Source organism: Callorhinus ursinus, unplaced genomic scaffold (assembly GCF_003265705.2).
Source record: "Callorhinus ursinus isolate GAN/ISIS: 27379988/994484 unplaced genomic scaffold, GSC_fseal_2.0 scaffold2, whole genome shotgun sequence".
Taxonomy (NCBI): domain Eukaryota; kingdom Metazoa; phylum Chordata; class Mammalia; order Carnivora; family Otariidae; genus Callorhinus; species Callorhinus ursinus.
Window position 1 is genome coordinate 97,205,671 of NW_027397064.1, and position 25,333 is coordinate 97,231,003.

General features: G+C 38.0%; 1 pseudogene; it reads left to right on the forward strand.

Annotated features, from left to right (window-relative positions):
• The first annotated feature begins 13,251 nt into the window (after nt 1–13,251).
• On the forward strand, nt 13,252–16,259 carry LOC112810784 (uncharacterized; annotated as a pseudogene).
• The last annotated feature ends 9,074 nt before the right edge of the window (nt 16,260–25,333 follow it).

Genomic DNA, 25,333 nt, shown 5'->3' on the forward strand with positions numbered 1-25,333 from the left:
ACAGAGTATTGGATTCAGTCCACTCATTACATATACAGTTCACATGAAAATGGCAGAAGTTAAACACTCTCCTGGCAACAGGACATTTGTTCCATGAAGGTAGTACTATCTAAACATGGTAAACCACTTGGTAAGATTTTTTTTTTAAGTAACATCTTCTAGATTCCTCTCCAGACCTAGTGTTAAAATTTCTGTAGAGAGGATTTGAAAACTTGTATTTTAAAGAACCTTCCAGTTAATATGGATATGTGACTACTTAGAAACCACCACACTTAAACATTAAAGCTTCCTACAATCTGATTGTCTCTTATACTCTAGCTAAATGAACATTTCTGTTGAAGCAGAAAGGAATTTTTTCCTCTCTCTTTTAATTTTTGTAACTAGTCAGTTACAAAGTCTCATTAACTATTTACCACAAGAGCCTAACCCATATTAAGCACCTACCAATATAAGCCTACAGGAAATACTTTACATGTGTTACTTAATTTTATTCTCAAAACAACCAAAAAGCTAGGTACTATTATTAACTTTTTTATTTTACAGAAGAGGAAATAAAATTCAAGAGACTGAATATTTGCCCAAGGTCAAAATTGATAAATTTTATCACCTTAATTTATTGTCTAACATGGCAGACAGGGAGGTGCCTTATTCCCCCCGACACACACACCCAAACCATTCTTCAAAGAAAGATTTTCTTCCCCAAGAGCTGGGAGTGCCATTAGCAGACAGGCTTCAGCTGACAGCTCCTTCAGGGCTGAGCTGCCTTGCCCAAGGGCATACTCCTCCTAGAGCCACTCACATCCAGTGACTGACTGATACAAGTATATAAAGGACTGGCCATTCCCAGAAGTTGGCCAAGGCTCCAGACATCCCAGTGGGATTAGGATTAAGTGTTGATCCTTAATAAATGTCATACATGTTAAATTCTGTCTCAGTATCTGCTCTGGAGATAATACTCAACACCTGGCAGTATGACTTCTGAACCCATTATTTCAAGTATGATGTACTTACTCTCTCCACCCTTTTCCTAATTCCTGGTGGGCTGTGTTGCAGGTTGTTGGAAAATACTCTGAGATACAGATTGGTACATAGGAAATTTACTGGAAAGTACTCTCAAGATTAACACATATCCTCAAAAGGAAACAGGATTAACTAAAAAGAGTGGTGAATTGCGATGCAGTCACAACAAAGACTTCAGCTGGGCCCACAGAATGCTGGAGTTGGCATGACTACTCAGAGTCATTCTGCATTGATGCAAAGGGGCTGGGCCATTATGCCCCTGCATTATCATCAGTTCCAGGCTGTGCCTGCCTGGAAAGGGAGCATAAGTGGCTCCATTCAGCTGAAGCTAAGTTCTGAGGGGGCACCTGGGGGTACCAGGCTGAGAGTTGGCAATCACCAACAATGTCAGCCACAGGAAGAATGCAAGCTTCAGTCCTGCAAAGGGGGAGGCTCTGTGTTGCCTACGAAAAGCAACCTCTATAATCTACCCTGTACTCTACTGGATTCACCAGAATAATCCAGAATAATCAACTTGATTCCAGATACTTGGTTGAGGTCCTTGGGGGATCTTTGAAGCTGCAGGATCAGCCATTTGCAGTACCAATAGCTAGATTAGCTTTGATGAATGGAACCTCTTGGTGTTGGGCCTGTGCATGGCCTCCGTGTCTGCTAACATGTTCTCTTTCTTCATGTACCCACTTTCCCAGCATTGGGGTGGTAATGACAGAGGCTAGCTGACATCAACTGACAACATAGTCCTGTTTCCTTTGTTGTCTAGCACTTCATCTATAAGTGATATTCTTTGGTTTTTGTTAACATGTGATATATATTCATACCAGATCCCCATAGGTCCAGCCAATTACATGCCTTTTTCTCAAACTTCTTTGACCCTGATTTTTCATGATTTCTCCCTACCTCCTTGCAGACCCATGACTAAACCAGTCAAGCCATTCACCACCACCTGTATTCATATATATATACATATATGTATGTACATACATATATGTATGTATATATATATATGATTACACACACACACACACACACACACACATACAACCTCAGGCCACTCTTCTTACACAGAAAGTGGCATACCAGGTACCCAGACTAAATTCCTTTCAATTTTCCCTTACTGCTATCTTTCTACAACTTCTAAGTGAGTCTTTAGTATAGCTGCAGTGACCTTTGTCTTACACCCAAAATACAAGCTGACTCACCAGTAAAATGAGCATATTTCTCCTCCTCCATCAGCTTGTAATAGGGATGATCCTTGTACACACAGTTATATAGTATTGTGTATTCCTATGAAGATTCTAAATTTACCATGTCTCAAAATCCATTTTCACTTCCATGTTACCTAGAAGAGAGAAAGGAAATTGAATGATTTTAAATAAGTAAGTGCATTTCTAATACCAAGTCATATTGTATTTTCATACTGACTTATTTAATTTTGTTATTTTTTATTTTATCTTCAGGTCTTGTAACCTGGCATTTAAAATACCCACTATTATTTACAGTAAAAGGTAATTGTACCAGTGGACTTTGGGATGCTCTGAACATAGCTGATCTATTACATTATTTAAGACCTTTTCTTTGAAAGGAGCGCTAAAAAGCTAGAGTTAATTATGAGGATGTTGGCAAGAATGTTACGACTTTAAATATTATAAAGAGAGGTAAACAACAGCGGCTATTTACCCTGAAAATATTACATGTTATTTGGCATGAGAGGGAGTGAAAGAAAGATGGGCTGGCATCTTCAGGTGGGTTTCTTCATGTGCTTCTGAAAGAGCAACTATGCTCAAGGGGAAGCTGGAGAGAGAAGGCTTAAAGTTTAGTAGGGGATAAATATTCTAAGAAATAGAGTTGTTCATAAAACAGAATAGCTGGCTCATGCCCTGTTTCCTTGTTCATTCATTCTTTAAACATTTGTATTGATTGCATACCTGGTAGTAAAACTCTGCTAGACAGATTGGATACAAAAATTAAAAAAAAAAAAAAAAAGAAGAAGAAAGGAATCAGGTTTGCCTGATTCCTACTTTAAGGACATCACATGGTCTTTGGGAGAGAAAAATATGTACATAAATAACTGCAATCGGTGCTATACATTTAATGACAGGGGTTATTGGAACCCTGAACTGGGCAAGGCCCATGATACTTGGGCAGAGGAAATGAGGGAGGGGTGATTTTTTTCACTTTTCACTTTTTTCACTTCACTTTTCCACTAAAGAAAAGTTTCAGGGGTAGAAGATATGCCCATTAAGGCAAAATGATCCCTTCCCTTCAGCAGGGTGATCATGGAGATTCCTATATTGAATAGAAGTTGGAACTAGCTACTACTCTTCCCTTCTGCTCTCTGCCCCCCCCCAATCTTTCCCATTCTCTTCATAGAATCGATAGCTAAGTAAAATGATCTCATCCTCTATTTGTTAATGGACTTCCTGTCCTTCCCCCAACCCACTGGAAGGCAGGCTTGCTGAGGGCTGGGAGCCCCTTCTCTTCACAGCTCTCTCCCCAGTGCTTGGATTGCTGCCTGCCCAGTATAGGTACTCAATCAATGTCTCTTGAGTTAAAGAATTAAAATCATTTCAGATTTCTCTATGACTCTGATGGCCTGTAATTCTATGATCCTTTAAATAAGATGTATGTATGAATTGTCTTATATTACATGTAGTAGCAAAGAGGCAAATACAAAAATTCCATTTTGAAGAGCAATCGCATCCAAATGTGACTTTACATGGAAAAGTAGCATGTGTTTTAACTCAATGGCAATTAGACTTAAAGCCTGACTATATTGATTAAAGAGAAACAAATTATAGCTCTCTTGTCATCAGTATTCAGCATCCAAGCCAAGTTCTTGTGATTAACTGGGAAACAGCATGTGGACCTATGTGTCCCCAGGCTCAGCTACACAGACATGATGCAGGTTTTCACATTAAGGCAAACTTTTCTCATCTTGTTAACTACTAAAGCCTAAGTTACTTTATTTTTGTACAAAGAAAACATGCTACCAAATTAGGTCTCTTCAAAAACACATATAACAGATCTTTGAGGGTAAACCTCAATACTTTCACACAAAAGTATTGAACAAACTGTGCAAATCAACTAATAAACACCTTACGGATTTGGGAAAACTAAAGTCAGAGAATAAAAATCAAGTACCATCTCTGCTTCCCTAAGTTCTCTGCCAGATCCAGAAGCAATCAGTATTTTGAAACATATGACACAAAATGAATGACCTCCTCTGGCTTGAGTCCATGCCACTGATTATTTGGCAACCCAAAGCAGCATGAAATAGCCCCAAAAGGAGGCTGATGCCAGAGGAGGGGGCATTTGAAGAAATTACCTCCAGTAGGAGCCACAGTCTAATTGTTATTTTTCCATTGGTCTGGAAGGAAAAAAAAAATACTCACCAAAGATTAACACTTGAATATTTTCTTCTTTCTAAAAAATAAATAAATAAATAATTTCTCAGAGTCAGAAATGTCTCTTAACATAGGCTCACCAGTGGGTACCTGGTTCAGCTACATGACTAAGTGTCACAAGCTGTGATTTCTGTGCTGTTGGTCCTCTCCTTCTGCAGCTCAGGGGAGTTATAGGCTTTCCTCTTCTCTATTTCTATTGTTCTTTGTGGTCATCCTCCTTTTCATGGAGCTAGAACACTTCTGGGTTCTCTTCTCTTGTCTACTTATGTACTACTTGATTTAGTCATCTGTGGTTTTTGTACCTAGGAAGTAATTCAAATCAGTTGTCTTTTTGTTGCATAGGCTACAGAGGTTGAGCAAGAGAATTTGAATTAACTGTATATTTTTTAGAATATGTTTTTGCCAGCAGCATATTTGAGTGAAAAGGTCATGGACTTCAGTGACCAAAATACTTTATATTTAAGCTCAAGTTCTGCCTTTTACCACCAATACAATATTTTGTGATTGACTTAACTACTTGAGATCTATTTAATTTATTTTATATAAATTAGTATATTCCATGGAAAATGTGAGAAACAGAAACATGAATCAGGTATGGCCCTTGCTTTCAAAAGATCCATGATGCAATGAAAGAGAAAAACACATAGATTATTTTAATACAATAAAATTCTAAGGCATGTGTAAGTATTAGGATATCTTAGGGGCACAGAGGATGGGAAGAATTTTCTTTTCAATAAAATAAGACACTTTTACAAAAATGTAGATCTTAAATCATAGAACAACGATTTTCTGTACATATATTTTCTTTTGACAATTTCTGACATTCAGCGCTTCAAGATTACAATGTAAGTGTGTTTCTTCCTTCAAAGTGAAGATACAGTTCAACCTTCACCATGAACTCTGTGGCTACTTCTTTCTGCATTGCTAACTCCCTTCTTCCAAAGCCCTTAACGCTTTGCTTGCAGTAGCTCATATTTTATCTCTAATTCCTATGCTGCTTTTGAATTTATGTTAACTGCTTCATCTGTCTTTTCTCCACAATGAGATTAAAAGTTTTTAGAAAGCGTAAATACACATGAACTTCATTTTATCTCCTTCCATTGTAACACATATAATACACTTAGGAAATGTTCAATAGTGGATGGATACACTGTAATGGGATATCTTTTGTCTCATGTTCCTGTTTATGAGAGGAATACTATAGGCACCCAGTGACTTTTCTTGACTCAATTACCTATTCTCCTATTTCCTTGAGGGCCTCTTTCGCTGGTAATATCAAAGTGAACTTTACAAAACTATATATTTCAAACTTATCTGTATCTCAGTTCTTATGTCCACATTAAATAGTAACAAGAATATAAAAGTCAGACCTTATAAAAATTATATTCTTCCTTACTATAGTGTAAAGTGCATGATGAAGGGCTGTCAGAAAAACATTCTGTAGACTGCTTATATTGTAATTATTCTCAGAGAAAGTTAAATAGTCATAAAATATAAAATTATTATCACAGTCATTTTTCTTTGAAAGAATGTATGAAATGTACAAAACATTGGTATTTTCCAAAAGTGAGCTAGCATTTCTCTTAAAATCAAAACATGATTATTCCAGTATAAGTCCATGATGGATTTATTAACTCTAACTCTTTTTCCTTTTCAGCATAATTGACCTGCTCATAGAAGAGAATGTATCAGAAGTGTTTCTGTGGAAATTAGTTTTATGTAAGTATGAGCCATTTGGTGAATTAAACCTAAGTTTTTTTTTTTTTAAGACAAGGTCACAGTATGCTAGCCATTTGGGGAAGCATGGATGAGATTGGATGTAGTAGATAGGACTTGAGTTTCTTATTTGTTCAATGGGCATGACTCTCAGTCATCCATGTAGGATTAATTTGAGCAAAACTCCTTAGGCATGGTGGGTGAGGGCCTAACAATGGTGAATACTTGTTATTTGTTAGAAACTGTCAGATTGTTTATATTCATTTTCTCTCTTAACTCTTAGAATTCTATAAGATGATGGTCTTATTTCTAGACTATCATTCCAGTTATCTCTTGTTGAACAATAAGCTCCTCAAATTTAGTGTCATAAACTAAACATCAGTTTATGATGCTCACTGATTCTGTGGACCAGGAATTTGGACAGTAGACATAGTTTGCCTTTCTTCCTGTGCCCTAGCTGGGAAGACTCCAGTGCAGGGGGCTGGAATCATCTGAATGCATCCTCACTCAAATGTCTGAGGTGGTTACAGTTTACTCAAATGTCTAGGCTTAGCTGAGTCTATCAACCAAAGCGTCTAGAGGTGGCATCTCCTTGTAGCTTGGCTTTCTCATAGCATGGAGACTAAGACAGTAGCTGTATGGACTCTATCCCCATACCAACCTCAGAAAAACTGTGGAGCCACCCTTATTCTAGCACAATTCATCCAAGTTTTACTTTTTCTTTTGTTCTACTATCAACCTAAGTAAGCGGTAGTATCCTAATGGTATATCCTTAGAGTAGATCAGGAGACATTGCACTCTATGTATGCTTATCTGTTTTGATGTGTTTACACACACACACACACACACACACACACACAACCCAAAACCAAAACCAGAAACTCTAACATTATGTAACAAGAAGGAAAGGATTTTTTTCTCTGAATGTTTTGAGAAGTATTTTCTAAAATGAGAAAGCTCTTCTCAGAAATAAAAGGAATCAACAAATATGTTCCTTGAACTCAGACCTTAAGAACTCCAACTAAATTATTTAAAATCTCCTTCAAAATGCATACAGAGTTGTTTGAGTCTGTCGAGGGAGAAGAAAGGTATCGAGATCAGTTAGATGGACCTATATTTTTAAAAGAAGGAAGTTAGTGAAAAAGCAAGCTCCAAGGGCTTTTCTCCATAGAAACATTGAAAAAATCAAACACAACTGTTAGAACCAACCTGGTCAGAATTCTGGGGAGGTTAAAGCATCCAAATAAACACTGGATTAAGAAAAAAGCAAATTAAAAATGGCTGTAAAGCTCTATGGCATTTTTATTTACCCTTGCCCCATCCCTGTCCCCAGCACAGTGGAGAAGAGCAGACCTTACTCACAAAGAACTGTGTTTGTCTCTTCTAATCTGTCCTGATGCCCAGCTTAAGTACTGACTTAAGTACAAGGTGCTTGTTTTTGTTTTCACCTAAAAAAAGAACACAGAGTAAAATAGTGGTGGTTGACATTCCTCAGAAACGTAGTAAGGCAAATAAACAACCCATGGCTGCTGGGGGCAAATAATTATGATTCAGACAAACAAATAAAGCACTGAAGCCAGGAGAGGAAAAATGGGAGAGAGTTTTTTTAGGAAATTAGGGAATTCAAAGGTGCATGTGTACACTGGTGATTTTGGAATGTCACCTGCCTTGTCAGCACTGAATGCATACTTAGAAAATTTCTGAAAAGCTAAAAACATATTCAGCAAAGTTGCAGTATACAAGATCAACCTGTAAAAATCAGCTGTGTTTCTCTCAACCAAAAATGAACAATCCAAAGAGGAATAAAGAAAACAGTGCCATTTATCACAGCATCAAAAAGAATAAAAGACCTAGGAATAAATTTAACCAAGAGGGTGAAAGCCTTGTACATTGAAAACTTTAAAACATTGTCAGAAGAAATCAAAGCCCTACATAATTGAAAGACTTTGCAGGTTCTTGGATTGGATCACTTAATATTGTTAAGATATAAATGCAATCCCCATTAGAATTCCAACAACGTTGCTTACAGAAATGGCAAAAGTGATTCTCACATCCATGTAGAATTGCAAAGGACCTGAATAGCTAAAACAATCTTGAAGAAAAGCACCAAGTCAGAGGACTCACATTTCCTGATTTCCAAATTTACTAAAAAGCAATAGTTTCACAACAGTGTGGTACTAGCATAACAGTAGCTTTATAGGCCAATAGAATAGAATTGAGTGTCCAGAAATAAACCCATACATCTATGGCCAATTGCCTTTTGACAAGAAAATGAAGACTATTCGATGGTAATTGAATAGTATTCAACACATTGGTTCTGCAACATGCAGAAGAATGAATTTGGACTCCTATTTTACATATATAAAAAATTAACTCAAAATGGACCAACAACCTAAACACAGAAGCTAAAATATAAAATTAACAGAAGAAAACATATGGGTAAAATGTCGTGAGCATTGGATTTGGCAGTGGATTCTTAGATATGACACCAAAAGCATGGACAACAAAAGAAAAAACAATAAATAAATTGGACTTCATCAAAATTAAAAATGTTTGTGTACCAAAGACGATTATTAATAAAGTGAAAAACAAGCTACAGAATGAGAGAAAATATTTGTGATTCCCATATAAGGGTCTAATGTCTGGAATACATAACACTTGTAACTCAAACCACAGTAAGAGAAACAACCCAATAAAAAATGGGCAATAAAAAAAGTAGATATTTCTCCAAAGAAGATCTATATGACCAGTAAGCACATAAAAAGATTTTCAACATCATTAGTCATTAGGGAAAAGCAAATCAAAATCACAGTGAGATATTACTTCACACCCAGTAGAATGACTGTAACTTAAAAAGGTAAAGGAAAATAATAAGTGTTGTTGAGGATTTAGAGACATTGGAACACTCATGCATTGGTGAGAGGAATGTGAAATGGTTCAGCAACTTGAAAAATTGATGATTCCTCAAAAAGTTAACCATAGAATTACCATATAACTCCACAATTTCACTCCAAGGCATGTACCTAAAACTATTGAAAACAGAATTCAAATAAGTACATGTAGATAATGTAAACAGCAACACTCTACACAATTGCCAGAAGGTGGAAGCACAGGAAATATCTATCAGTGGATGAATGGGTAATCAAAATGTGATATAGACATAAAATGGAATATTATTCAGCCACAAAAAGGAATGAAATACTGATACATGCTACAACATGAATGAATCTTGAAAACATTATGTTAAGGGAATGAAGCCAGACAAAAAATGTCACCTATTGTATGACTCCACTTATATATAATATGCAGAATAGATAAATCATAGAGATTGAAAGCAGATTCATGGTTGCCAGGAACTGGGAGAGAGGGAAATGGAGAATAACTGCTTATAGACACAGAGTTTTCTTTTGAAGTGATGAAAATATTTTGGAACTAGATGGAGGTGGTAATTGCACAACACTGTGAATATAGTTAATGCCACAAAATTATTCACTTTAAAATAATTAATTTTGGGGCACCTGGATGGCTCAGTCCATTAAGAATCTGCTTTTGGCTCAGCGAGGAGTCTGCTTCTCCCTCTGCCCCTCCCCCTCCCCCTGCTCGTGTGCTCTCTCTCGCTCTCTCAAATAAATAAATAAATAAAATCTTAAAAAAATAATTAATTTCATGTGTCAATTTCACCTCAAAAAATGTTGGAAGTGTGAAAACTTTAGGGAGGAAAGCCCAAACATTAGGATTTTCATGATCCATATGAAGGTCTAGATTATATCTGTGACATTAACCTCTAACACCCATATATTCCATTTATTTGAGAACAGCTCATGAACATAAAGAGTTTTCTGTAATATAGTTAACCTGTAATATATATTATTTATTGAGTCCATTGATTTGAAGGGGGAATGATATACCATAACCTATATCTTTGAGAATTATAATCTCTTTCTCTCAGGTCTATTTGCCCTCCTTAGACCTGTTTTTATTGCATTTTGCATAATATTTAATAAAATTTGATAATAAAAATTAAAGTTACATAAGAAAATATTAATGCCTAGCATTTTCAGATGCTATTTATTATTTGGACTATGAATATTGTTAGAATGGGGATTTTCCTTTCTATAATGATTATCTGTAGAGCCTTAACAAGAGGAATAGCTGGTTGAAGTTTGCTAGTAAGTTTACCCACTTATATATGCCAGAATATTATTACATGACCTTTTTACATCAGTGCAATCCCCAGCACTTGCAGGAAGCAAACAAAACAAAACAAAACAAAACAAAACAAAAAACCATTATAATAAAAAGTAAGAAATGTCATTTCCGATATCCATGTGTCTGGAAAAACAACACCCATTCTATTTCCCATTGGCGTAGTCAACCCACGTAGATCTGTGCATTTGTTTTCTCACCGGAAACGTTCTAAAGTAAAGGACATTTAAGTAGATACAGTAACATTGCCAAGAAAATAAATATTCCATTAAATTCTATTAGAATACCTAATCTTTCTCACAAACAAATCATTCATCTACTCATTTATTTATGCAACAAATATTTCACAACCATTTGGACACTTGCTAAATACCCAAAGAGAAGAAAAATACAGCACATTCCAAGCACATACATTAAGTCAACATGGCAGAAGCCTAGTATACAGTTAGGAAATCTGGGTTTCAGTGTATGTAAATTTAGGGAAACTCACCTCCTTGTTTTGATCCTTGGTTTCCTCAAGAAAGGGGAATGTCAGTTGGGTCCTTTAAAATATACTTTCAAATGTAACAGTCCATGACGGGTAGCTTCCCACTCCTTTAAAAGGTGAAGAGATGCAGTATAGTGTAAGTAAATATTTTCAGGTTAAATGTAGCCATTTCAAAACTGAAAGGAATCACAACAAAAATATTAAATTCTGACACTTGAGTTTAAATATCTTTATTTTTGATCCCAAGAGGGATATAGGATCTTATAGTTACTATGTACAATATGTGTTTGCTACAAAAGCAAAGATCAGGATCCAAAAAAGTGACATTGTTTTCCTGGGTAATACAGATCATTAGTGACAGAAGCAAGAGTAGAATAGGGATGGCCTGAACTTTTTCATAAAACTGACAAATTACTTGTGATGGTTAATTTTTGTGTCAGTTTGACTGGCCAGAGTGCCCAGATTAAACATTTTTTCCTGGGTGTGTCTGTGAGGGTGTTTCAAATGAGATTAACATTTGAATTAGTGGATTCAATAAAGAAGATGGCTCCCTTCAAGTGGGTGGATATCATCCCATCCATTGAGAGCCTGAGTAGAACAAAGGGTGGAGGGAATGAAGGAACCCCTTCCTGCCTCACTTTTGAGCTGGGACATCTCATCTAATCTTCTCCTATTTTCAGACTCAACATTGAATTATACCACCAGCTTTCCTGGGTCTCCAGCTTGCAAATGCCCGATTGTTGGACTTCTCATCCTCTATCATCATGTGAGACCAATCCGCACAATAAATAAAAAAGATCTATAAATAGATATATATAGAGAGAGAAAGAGATTGGACTTTTTCTGTTTCTCTGTAGAACCCTAACAGATTTTGATACCAAGAGTGGGTCTAGAAGAATAGAATTTTAAGGATGAGTTTTCTGAATTGGTTCTGGGGTCTCTGCAGTTGTTCTCATCTGATTATATTTAAAGATGCTAATAACTCTATTTCTGGTAGAAGAGCTATTATCATCCATAGCATGAACAATTTATAAAGATATGCAATATATCTGTGTTAGATATCTAATTAACCAATAGAAGAAAAAGGGAACTGGGTGACTCTATGTATAATCCTTTGGAAAATATTTGGAAAACTAAGGAATATAATGACATTGTTTGGTTCCTCCTAATGTCTTTGGACAAAGTGGTAAAAAGTGGAATTCAAGGGTTTGAATTCATAGCTCAAGTCAAGCACAAATAACCTAAAAACTTCTAGGTGTGCCTTGAAGGAGTGAAAGCTTCAAGACTAAAATTGCTGAAAATGAAATGCAAAAACCTCATCCTGTGATTGGCTGAATTACAACACAAGCTGAACTTCCAGAATCAACTAGGTGCCTGCTGTTCAATTGAGGGCATTTATAGGGAAAGAGTAAGATTTCATAAATTGTGAGGAGGATGTGTGGGAAGATCCTGATGGAGCTGATGACACTGAGCCTTTAATTTCTAATGAGTCTTCTTTACCAGTGGAGGAAGTGGACTTCCCACCTTTCCAGTGGCAGTAGCATCCTTGTCCCCAGTGTATTAGCCTCTCCCCCCACAGTGGTGTGGGCCTTTCCACTTTCCACTGAAGGAATTAACTTTGCATTGTTGGAGGAAATGGTAATGGCTCCCCTGAAAGAGTTGCCATGCAAGACAATATTTATGTCAGGACCCCACTTTGCTTCTAGACCTGTAACTAGACTCACACCCCAGCAAATTTCTAAAGGTGAGGTATGTGTGACCCATGATGACGCATGTTACACTCCAAGAGAAATACTTAAATTTTCTAATTTATAAAGACAGAAATCTAGGGAACATGGGGATAGATACTAAGAGTGTGGGATAATAGCAGAAGGAATTTAAATTTAGATCAGGCAGAATTTATTGACCATGAGCTCACTAAGCAGAGATTCTACACTGAAGGTTACAGCTCAGAGAGTTAGAAAGACCTCTAACAGTTTGTTTGGTTGGTTGGCTGAAACATGGACCAAAAGATGGCCCATAAGAGTTGATTTGGTGATGCCGGACAGGCTTTGGTCTAATATAGAAGAGATTCAAAGTCTCAGGGAGATTGGCATGTTAGAGTGGATTTGTCACTTAAGACCTACCCACCCACACTGGGAAGGTCCAGAAGACATGCCTTTCACCAACATGTGAGAAATAAGTATGTGAAGGGAGCCCCAGGATCCTTGAAGAGCATTATGATCACTCTTCTCTATAGACTTCACAGTGGGAATGGCAGTTGCCAAACTGGGAGATCTAAATGCAGTGGGATTAAGTGGATCCTGGAGTGTGTGTGGGGGGGTAGCGAGGAGGTGTTGGCACACAACCGCTAAAGGCAAGGGGGGGTTACAGAAATGAACAGCAGAATCAAAGCAACAGTCGGAATATATCTGACTCATGCAAACCTATGACACTGGCCAGCTGATCATGAAATTCCTAGAAGTGAAGTATATAGAAACCCTACAAAATTCTTATTTGATATGTAGAAGCAGAAAACTTCTAGATCAAGTGAACAAAAATCCCTTGAATGAAGAAAAGCCAAGTCCCCTTAAGGAAGGACTCTGGGACACTACCAAAAATTTATTAGTATTTATTCTCGGCCTTCCCCAAAGGGATCTATTGCCTTCTACTAGGATAACTGTACATTGGGAGACAGGAACAAATCAGACCTCTCAGGGACTACTGGACACTGGTTCTGAACTGATGTAATTCCAGGAGACACAAAACATTACTTTGGGCCACCATTCAGAGTAGGGGTTTATGGAGGTCAGGTGATCAATGGTGTTTTAGCTTGGCGTATCTCACAGTGGGTGCTGTGAGTCCCCAAGCCCATCCTGTGGTTACTTCCCCAGTTCAAGAGTACATCATTGCCATAGACATTTTAACAGCTGGCAGAATCCCCTCACTGGTTTCCTGATCTGTGGAGTGAGGGCTTATATGGTGAGAAGGACGAACTGGAAGCCATTAGAACTGTGTTTACCTAATAAAATAGTAATGAAAAGTAATATTACATCCCAGAAGGAATTGCAGAGATTAGTACCACCGTCAAAGACTTGAAAGATGCAAAGTTGGTGATTCCCACCACACCCCCCCCTTCAGCTCTCCTATTTATCCTGTGCAGAAGTCAGATGAATTTTGGAAAATGACAGCAGATTATCGTAAATTTAACCAGGTGGTGACTCCAATTGCAGCTGCTGCACCAGATGTGGTTTCATTGCTTGAGCAAATTAACACATCCCCTGGTACCTTGTATACAGCTATTAATCTGCAAATGCCTTTTGCTCCATACGTGTCCGTAGGCCCACCAGAAGCAGTTTTCTTTCAACTGGCAAAGCCAGCAATATACCTTCCTTGTCCTACCTCAGGGATATATCAACTCTCCAGCCCTATTCCATAACTTAGTTTGCAGGGATCTTGATGCTCCTTTTCCTTCCATATCATAACACACTGATCCATTACATTGATGACATTATGCAGATTGGACCTGGTGAGTAAGAAGTGGCAAACTACTGTAGACTTATTTGTAAGATATTTGCATGTCAAAGGGTGGGAAATAAATCCTATTAAAATTAAAGGGATTTCTACCTCAGTGAAATTTCTTAGGGACCAGTGGTGTAGACCTGCCAAGATATTCCTTCTCAAGTCAAGCATAAATCTTTGTATTTGACCTTTCCTACAACCAAGAAAAAGGCATAACACCTAGTAAGCCTCTGGATTTTGGAGGCAATATATTCCTCATATGGTGTGTTACTCTAATCCATTTATTGAGTTACCGCCCCCCCAAAAAAACTGCTAGTTTTGAGTGGGGCCCAGAATGAGAGAAGTCTCTGCAATATGTCCAGAGTGCTTTGCAAACTCCTCTGCCACTTGGGTCATAGGATCCACCAGATTCAATACCACTGACATACCAGTGGCAAATAGGAATGCTGTTTGGAGCCTTTGCCAGGACCCACGGTGTTTTGCAGCACGGGCCTTTAGGATTTTGAAGCAAGACCCTGTCATCTTCCACAGATAACTACTTTCCTTTTGAGAAACAGCTCTTGGCCTGTTACTGGGCCTTCGTAGAGACTAAAGGCTTAATGATGAGCCGCCAAGTTACTATGTAATCTGAAGTGTCCACCATAAACTGGGTGTTATCTGACACACCATGCCATGGAGTTGGGTGGGCACAGCAACACTTTACTATCAAATAGAAGTTGTATATAGATGATCAGGCCTGAACAGGCCTTGAAAGCACAAGTGAGTTACAGGAAGATGTGACCCAAATATCCATGATCCCCCCTCCTGCCAATCTGTGTTCTCTCTCACCTAAGGCTTTGTGGGGAGTGTCCTAGGATCAGCTGATAGAAGAGAAAACTGGGGCCTCATTGGCAGATGGTTCTGCAGGATGTGCAGATACCACCTGCCAGTGAATAGCTGTAGCACTACAGCCCCTCTCTGGGACATCCTTGAAGGATGATGGTGAGAGAAAATCCTTTCAACAGGCAGAACTTTGGTCAGTGTACCTTGTTGTTCACTTTTCTTGGAGGGAAAAAGTATCAGACTTGAAACTATATATGGATGCATCAATTGTGACAATAGTTTGGTGAATGGTCAGGGACTTGGGAGGGACAGGATTAGAAAATTCACAGTAAAGAAATCTGGAGAAGAGGCAAGTGGATAGACCTCTCTGCATGTGAAAAATCCTGAAGACATTTGTGTCCCACATGAATACTTACCAAAGGGTAACCTCAGCTTTGTGGATACAAGTCAGCCTCTTACCCCAGTCACCCCTATCATCGCTCAAAGGTCTCATGAACAAAGTGGCCATGGTGGTAAGGATAAGAGATTATGGGTGTACTCAACAATATGGACTTCCACTCACCAAGGCCAAACTTGGCTGTGGCCACTGCTACGTACTCACTCTGTCACCAACAGAAACCAATGCTGAGCCCTTGATATGGTACTATTCCTTGTGGTGATCAGCCAGGGGCCTGGTGGCAGGTTGATGTCCTTGAATCATTTCCATCATGGAAGGGACAGCATTTTGTTCTTAATGGAATAGACACTTATTCTGGATAGGGACTTGCCTTCCATGCACTCAGTGCTTCCACCAAAGCCACCATCCATGGGCTTACAGTATGTATTATCTACCATTATGGTATTTCACACAGTGTTGCTGCAGATTAAGGAACCCACCTCACTGCAAAGGAAGTGCAGCAGTGGGCCCGTGTTCATGGAATTTTCTGGTCTTATCATGTTCCCTACCAGCCTCAAGCAGCTGGCTTAATTGGATGATGAAATGACCTTTTGAAACTTAATTATAGTACCAGATAGGTGATATTTTGCAAGGTCGGTACAAGGTTCTCCAGAAAGCCAAATATTATCTAATTCAGCCCAATTATAGTCCTCAGTTACAGAAATAAACACTGTAATTATCATGAGTATTTCCTCATTATTTTATTGTGAATATTTTTGTGTGTATATGTGTATGTGTATATTATATGCATATATATGTGTATATATATATATCAACTTTACATTTAGTATTTAATTTATGTGATATTAAGAATAGTAAACACCATTCAAGGACTTTACTTCCTCTTCTGAGGAAAAGATTTGTGTATTTTTAGTTGAATGCAGGATAGCTGTATCAGGTTAGGTAGCATTATGACCCTGTTTTTGTCTTCATTTGGAGATTGGGTATAGTTTAAGGAGATGCATATGGGTACCAAGTTGACAAGGAGTGGACTTGTAAGGGTTAATTTCATGTGTTAACTGGACTGGCCATGGGATGCCCAGATTAAACACATTTCTTTTTTTTTTTAAGATTTTATTTATTTATTTGACAGAGCGAGGCAGTGAGAGAGAGAACACAAGCAGGGGGAGTGGGAGAGGGAGAAGCAGTCTCCCCGCTGAGCAGGAAGCCCGATGCGGGGCTTGATTCCAGGACCCTGAGATAATGACCTGAGCCAAAGGCAGACGCTTAACGACTGAGCCACCCAGGCACCCCTCAACATATTTCTGCCTTGTGTCTGTGAAGGTGTTTCCAGATGACTAACATTTGAATCAGTGGACTCTGTTAAGGTAAGATGGCCCTCTTTAATGTGGGTGAACACCATTCAGTCCATTGAGGGCCTTAATAGAACAAAAGGTGGAGGAAAGATGAATTCATCCATTTTTTTCCTGCCTCACCATTAAGCAGGGACACCTCATTTCATCTTCTCCCATCCTTGGACTTGGACTGAATTAAACCATCTGCTTTCCTGGGTCTCCAGCTTGCAGACAGTAAACTGTGGAACTTCTCAGCCTCCATCATTGTGTGAGCCAGTTCCTCATAATCTCTCTCTCAATTTCTGTCTGTCAAATCATACCTAAATTACGTCTACATCTATCTATATCTACCTATTTATCTATCTATCTATCTATCTATCTATCTATCTATCTATCTATCATCTATCTACCATCTATCTATATCTATCTAATCTCCTATTGGTTCTGCTTCTTTGGAGAACTCTCTTTAAATCATTTTCAGCCTAAAATAATTATCATAATCTTTCCAATCTAATGCAGAGAATATTTAAGTTATATGAACATTATACAAGTTACTGGGAGACATTTGAACCATAATAGGCCCTCAAATATAATTGACGTTCTCTCTAAAGTGTTATTATTCATAGCTATTTTAAGTCTCAGGAGATCATCAAAAATAGTTTAGAAAGGCAATGAAATTGTGATATATAGTAGTGGTCTGTATCCCAATTGCAGAAGAAACGGAGAAAACAATATGATCTACCGAAGACATTAATCTAGCAGTAAGAGAAGTAAAGGGAGTAATCTTCAAATAATATGAGGTGAAAATATTTCCACATTCAACTGAGAAGCTGAAGGGCAAGTAACTCCATTTGTGGAATTTGATGAGCCCTAAAATGGGAGTAGCTTCCCTTTATCTATGAAGAGGCCTACGAAAATCCCAATGGAAGTCTATTTTCCATTTGGTCCTCTTGTCAATATGATTAACCAAAGTCTTTAGGTGGTTATCATGAGTTCTAATAACGAGTCTGTGAGTGAATTTTTATAGTCTTTTTGAAGAACACTTCTGCTTGCCTAGCTCTGAAACAAACATTACAAGGCAGCAACACAAGACTGCTAGTGGAAGACAGTCTAGTTTTCCAAGGTAACACAATTCACTTCTCGAACCTAGAGTGTATTACTGACAGAAGGCTGTGTTGCCTTTCACTACCGGTTCCAGAGATACACATGACTAAGTGACATCTCAAAGACTTCTATGCCCACTTGGACTATCATGATCCTCCAAGTTCCACAGGATGCCTCCAAAATCAAATTCCCAAAGCCTGCACTGTGTCTTGCTGAGTCTATATCCACCACACATTATTGAAAATCATGGAAAAATATCAAGCAACTAATGAAAAATCCAAACTTTAATTTGGCCAGCAACGGTGAATCTCACTTTCTGAATCTAAATTCCTTATTTAAAAAAAAAAATCAAATATCAATTCACTACCTTTTAAGTTTTTCAAACTACTTTGCCTAAAACCAATGATTCATTTGTTTGTCTCAAAAAGAAGTATGAATATGTATATCCTTACAAATTACAAAATCCCATTTTTACTCTCTTCTTTTCTGGTATTAATCTTTCTTTACCAAATGAATGAGTTTTAAGCACATGAAATATCACCATTAAAATATATGTACATACATATACATGCTTATACATATACGCATGTGCACACACATACCCTATTGCAAATCAATCGAAGAACAGCCCCCATGTCTATTTTCTGCTTAATTCCACTCTCAGGTTACCACTGAAGGAACTGATTAACATAAGGTGCAATATATTGCAATTGAACATTTAAATGTGTTTAGGAAACTGATGGCATCACAGGAAAATGTTAAATCAAGATCTGTATATTATACTTTTTTACATTTTTTTCTACATTCTCATGTAAAAGATGTATTTTTCTCCTGCAGTTCCTTTTTACATATCTTTTCATTATGCTTTTCAGTAGGTGAAACTGCCTAAGCACTGTCACTGTGAGGGCCTTATCTCTGGCCTAACACTGAACAGCTTTTTTTAAAAAAATATTATGTTCTTCATTTTGATTTCAGACACCAGGATCCCCTTTGTATCTATTAATAGGGGATTTGGGTGGTTGAAAATTTTCTAATACAGTATTTAGAAATTGTGTGTCTTTAGAACACTTGTAAAGAGGGGCGCCTGGATGGCTCAGTTGGTTGATTTGCTCAGGTCATGATCTCAGAGTCTTGAGATTGAACCCCACATCAGGCTTTTTGTTCAGTGGGGAGTCTGCTTGAGATTCACTCTCTCCCTCTCCCTCTGCTCGTACCCCTGCCCCCCCTCAAATAAATAAATGAAATATTTAAAAAAGAACACTTATAAAGATGTCATGGGGAAAAAATGAAGGTTTTTTTTTAAGGGAGGCTTATTTTTTGTTTTGCTTATTAAAGCTTATTTGGAAATAGAAGTTAAAGAAATAAGACAGTCTAACTATCCTGCCTAAATTATAGTGTTCTGGTGTATTATTAATCTTAGACTTTTCCACTTCTTTTCATATGACTTTATTAGCCCAAACCTGACAAATAGGGAATCTTTCCAGTGTTTTCAATCATGTAAGTTTTAAAAGGAACATCAGTAGTATATAAATAAATACTCCCTATACATCCAATATTTAAGGGTAAAACAATATTAATAATATCTATTTTATACCTAACATCTCTCATTAGTTTTGCCTGATAGTTTTTAATGTCTTTTTAAATGTCTTTTAATCCCTAAGCTCTGCTTTCATTGCCCCCCCACCCCCCAAAAAATATATGTGTAGAAGAAACCAAGTAATTTGTGTAGTTCCCTGCAATCTGGATATATTAATTTCCACTAAAAAGTCAACCAAAATGCTATTGATAATAATGCTATGTATTTAGTCTGTATATTCCACTTCATATGTTTCCAAAGTTCTTTTACAAACTCTTGAGTCGATATGTTTGGCCCTTGTACCATAAGTAAAATCATAAATGGGGATGGCACATCTAGGGGACTGTATGAGATACCAGGTGGTAAAAGCCAGCTCAGATAAGTCATATGTTCACCCTGAGTTGCTTGAGGTCCATTGCTGAAGAAAATAGGTGAGTTGTCATCAAGGTGAGAGCCAAGGAATTGTTACCAAACCTCAGTGCCAAAAAGCAAGGTAAATTATTTTAAAGGGAAATTAATACTATTACATTTGAAAATAATCTAAGATCCAGAGACAACAGGATACAGATCAAGGGAAGATTTGAATGAGCAATTGAGAAGAGGCTATAGTCAGTACCAGTGTGTTGGAAATGTAATTTTATGTGATGCTTTCTCCAAGGCCAGGTTTGAAGGTTTATATAAATCATAATGGACTGGAACATTCTCAGTAGTCTTGGAAATCCAATTATTACTTTCTTCATCTTACAGAGAAAGTTTCTTTAAGTAGGTACACACCCAGAATGGAGCCCAAGGAGGGGCCCAAACTCATGACCCTGAGCTCAAGACCTGAGCTGAGATCAAGAGTTGGATGCTTAACTGACTGAGTCACCCAGCCACCTAGAGAAAATATTAAGCATAGATTGATTTCTTATTTCAATAATCCTTTAATTTCAGCATACTGCTTTCAAATGATCTTAGTGGTTTTTATTCCAGCATTCTGTGTTGCCTAGACCAAGAAAACTATTGTTTCAGCAAACATATTTATCGTTCCCCAATAAAAAACTGATACCCATAAAATCAACCAAAAGGAAAATTTCCTTCAAGTTCCTGATTTTGTTGATCAACCAAGTTTAGAATCTGCTCTTGTATCACACCAAACCTCAGAGTTCTTTTTTTCTTCTCTTGTTTGTTTGTTGACAGTGTAAATAAGAGACTTGAAGTAGCAAGATGTACTAGAAAGTTTTCTGATTTCGGAGTCAACCTTGTTTGGTGACCTTGGGCAACTTAGTTTCTAAAAGTCTCCCTTTTGTCTTCTTTTAGATCAAAATAAAAAATACTCACTTTAAAGGGAAATATTAGTGGCACCTGGCTGGCTCAGTTGGTAGAATATGCGACTCTTGATCTCTGGGGTGTGATCCCCATGTTGGGTGTAGGGATTACTTAAAAATCTTAAAAAGATAAATAAAGGTGAATATTAAATAAAATAATGTAAGTTAAGAGACTGGGTGCTAGTAAGTACTTATAAATGCTAGTTCCCTTTCTTCTTTTAAACAATGATGAATTATCTTTAAAAAAATTTTTTACACTGGTGGCTGTATTAAATACAGGCATAATGTTGCCATAAATTATTTGTAAAATAAAAGGAGCAATGAGTAGATATATTTAATTTTTTTATCATATACGCCTTGCCTTTGAGTTTATTAATTCATGTATTTATATTTAAGACAAATAAATATACCTTAGGGAATCAAAAGATGTTTCTTTTTCTCAATAGCAAATTGTCTTCAAAAGGGAATCTTACAAAGCATCTGCACACTTTGAGGATTCTAATATTCACTGATGTAGATATGAGAGGATACATATAATAAAAATGACCTGTTGGTCAAAGAAATTAGAAATGTTTCTAGTGGTAAAAGAACCACGAGAAGCTTGTTTAACAAGAAATATGTCAGGAAAGGATCTTCCGTGACCTTCTTATTCTCGTCCCTCGCGGTTTCAGCTGGGACGTTAAACACCCAGACAGTAGACACATGGTCAACAGCTGGCCTGATGTTCTGTGAACTCCTGGAATTTTCTTACTTGTTTTGCAAGTGCAGCACCAGCCTAGTGAAATTCAGGATGGCTACAGTGACTGGGGAGGTATAAAAGATTTCTCCATTTGTCTGATCCTCTGGGGAATGAATTCTTGGCATCCTGGAGCAAACCGAGGTTTTCTATTATTCAAGAGGCATTTATGTTATCAAACCAAACTCAGCATTGATGTGGCCTGCCAAGGAAAACCTCCCTGCTTCGGATACTAGAATTCTCCTTTATACTTAAATTTCACATCTGGTAGCAGATTGGAAGCTTTTCGACCCTTACAATTGTCACTTTTCCTGGAAAAGGGGACTATTAACCACCTAATTCAAACTAATATCACATTTTACAAAATTAATGAGATGCTGTACTTGCTGACTTTGTTTAGCTGCTACTTAGGGAGTATATTTCAAAAGCATATGAATTAGCCATCGTTGGCTTTATAATTAGCATGTGACAACTTTAATTCCAACGGCATGTTTAATCAACAGCAACAGATGGAAATGTGCCTGGTGGTAAGTCATCCCCTTCACAGCTCCTGATAGCGGGTTTATCCCACTGGTTCTGAGTTATAAGCTGTTTAGCATAGTAAGTGCTAAATTACTGGTAGTATTCTCTTTCTTTTTTGGACCATCAGAGTTTTGATACATGAAAGTAATTCTGATCACTGACATATATTGAGTACTTACTACATACCACTATTTTTGTTTTTAACATAATGAAGCCTTCAAACAACGTCGCAAATTTTAATATTCCCATTTGGTAGTTGAGGGAATTGAGCCTAGGAAAACAAAGTGACTTGTCAGTGTTGCATAGCTTGCAAGCAGTAGGGTCCAAAGTTGGATTCGAGCTCTTTGGCTCCCAGCATCCATACTGTTAGCTCCTAGGACCCCGCTGGTGTTCTGCAGTAGAAGGCGGTTTACTGTAGCAGTTTCGGATTCTGCTAACAAAATGATTGTTTTGTGAATCCTATGATTATAGAATCATTTTTCTTTTTTTAAAAAAAATATTTTATTAATTTGACAGAGAGAGACACAGCGAGAGAGGGAACACAAGCAGGGGGAGTGGGAGAGGGAGAAGCAGGCTTCCTGTGGAACAGGGAGCCCGATGCAGGGCTCGAACCCAGGACCCCGGGATCATGACCTGAGCCGAAGGCAGACGCTTAATGACTGAGCCACCCAGGTGTCCCTAGAATCATTTTTATAACTTTCCTCCCCACCAGGTCCAGCCATATACATTGGAGACAGAAGCTGTGTGCTCAGTTCTTTATTCCATAAACGTGTTAACTCAGAGTCAGTCACTATGCAGTTTGGACTCACCATTATCTATCTCAGAGAGCAGCTCCAGGCTACTTTTAGGGAACCCTCTCAATGATGTTCTTTCTACTTGCCCCAGGTTCACTGGATGTCCCTTCACCAAGGCTCCCATAAATATAGCACCTCGTGACTTTACCCCAGCCCCCATAAGCCAGCCCCGTCTAGGATTTTGCCACTGCAGCAGAAAAGTGATCCAGCAGGCTTGGATCTCCATGTTTTAAAGCTTCCAGACATCAGATATCAAACGTGCAGTGAAGGGATGCCAGTGTTTAGGAAAATTTGGAGCACTGTGATCTCTCCGTCCCAAGGCACAAATTCTCCTCTTCTCTACCTCAATGGACAGTATAAGTTAAACATATCTGGACTAGAACCAGTGCTTTCCCAAGCTACCCTAAATATTGAGATTATTCAAGGAACTTAAACAATAATTTCAGAAAATGTGCCCAAATCCCGAACAGTTATTCAGAATTTCTGGAAGCAGGGCCCACACATCTGTCCTTGTGAAAACTTCCCCATGGAATTCTCATGAAGAGCTGGGGTTCAAATGTATAGCTGTTGAGTGCAACTGCAGAGCTTCTTTAATGTTTTTCCTAAGGAATAAAGTTGTGTGTTTGTATTAAGTCCTAAAACTTACAGGTAAATTGCCTGTAACAGTCATTTCTTATGCACAGAAAGTATAATCTGAAAAGGTTCTGGCCCCAACAATAGTTCCGAGGTGTTTCGTGGCCTCTAATTTGGAATGTGCTGTTGTTGGAGAAATGACAGCTGTGATGTGATCAGAACTGATTCTACTTTTATTTCTTTGTAATTAACCCCAGCAAAGACCTTTATTTGTTTTGGAAATATAAGTATCTAGCTGCCAAACATGGTTTAATAGCCTTAGAATTAGAAAAGAGTAAATTAGTTTTTTTTCTCTTTTGTTCCTCAATGATCACTGTCTTTTTCTCCTTCACTTGGTTAACAAAGAGCAATTCTAAGAGGCTGTGGTCCATTCCCTGATCTTTACACCCTTGGTGAAATTCTTTACGACAAAGGTGCACACGCACGCTCGCACATTATATCAATGTTAGAATGGGAGGGAATTTAGAGAGCCTTGATTTACAAATAGGGAAATGTGCATTTTCTTTCAAATAGCTTGATTCACTTACAGACATGTACATAATATTAATTTTACAGGTTAGACTTAAATAATTTAATTGATTCACTGACAGTCACATATATGTTGGGACTACAACCCAAATGTAATTTTTAATGCACCATGCAATCTCCCTGAAGTTGAATGATGAAACTATCCTTTATATTACTCTTTGGCCTGTGGGCTAACGTAGACTACAAGCTAAGGTTATCAAGTAATTAATTCATCTTAAATAAAGTAAGAGGCATTATGAAGTCACAGTTTAAACTGTGCATTCAATAATTAAGTAAAAACAATGAGACATAAAAACTGATTCTACTTGGATATGGGAGATGATACTGCCTGTGCATTTTCTTGCCACAAGAAACTAAAACTTTTATAAAGCTAAATGGGGAAAAGTCAATTAAATATAGTTTTGTCATTCTTTTAAAGAATGAAAAGTTGCCTTGATGTGGATCCTTTAACTCTGCCCCACCCCATGCCACCTTAATGTGTTTGACTGCCCAGGGCTCTGCACATAGAAAGGCCTGTACTTGGTTTACACTCTCCTGTCATAGTCTTGAAATTCTTAATAATTATGAATCAGAGGCCTTATATTTTTATTTTGCAGAGACCCTGCAAATCACGTACCATCCTTCTCCACCTCTCCTCTTCACTCCTGTAACTGCCAAACTTATGCCTGGAATGTCTGCAACATTTCCTGGCTATGCTCAGCCCTTGATGGGGGAACTTGACCCTGACTGTCCCAGGACAAAGCTCACACTTATTTCCTCTGGCTCTGTGTTCCTCGCCAATCCCGATGTTCTCAACACCTCAACAACCTCAGGACACCTGAGGACACATTCCAGTAGTATGGCTGTAGCCTGTGATAACACGCTGGGGTTCTTCACACTTGCCCTTGCCGGGAATGGCCAGCAATCCCTGTACCGACGGATGAAAGGTGACTCCAAACTTTGCCGTGAAAGAGAGAAGGCAGCAAGGGGGTCAACGCTCAGAGACGAAGACCCTTTGCTCTTCTTTGCTCCCGCTTTTATTGGTCCTTCAGGAGAATCACAAATCCTTATCACTGTGTCTCAAGCACGTGATGTGTGACGAGGGGTCTTCCTGAAACCGGGAGGATTTACGGGAAAGATGCGATATGCTAATCTGCATGTTCTACTAAACATAGCCTAAGGGACAATGCATACATCTCTTAGATCACAGGGCAGCTGTTTGGGCTAAGAGAGCTTCGGGGAAGGCTACTCCCGGCGGCATTCCAAC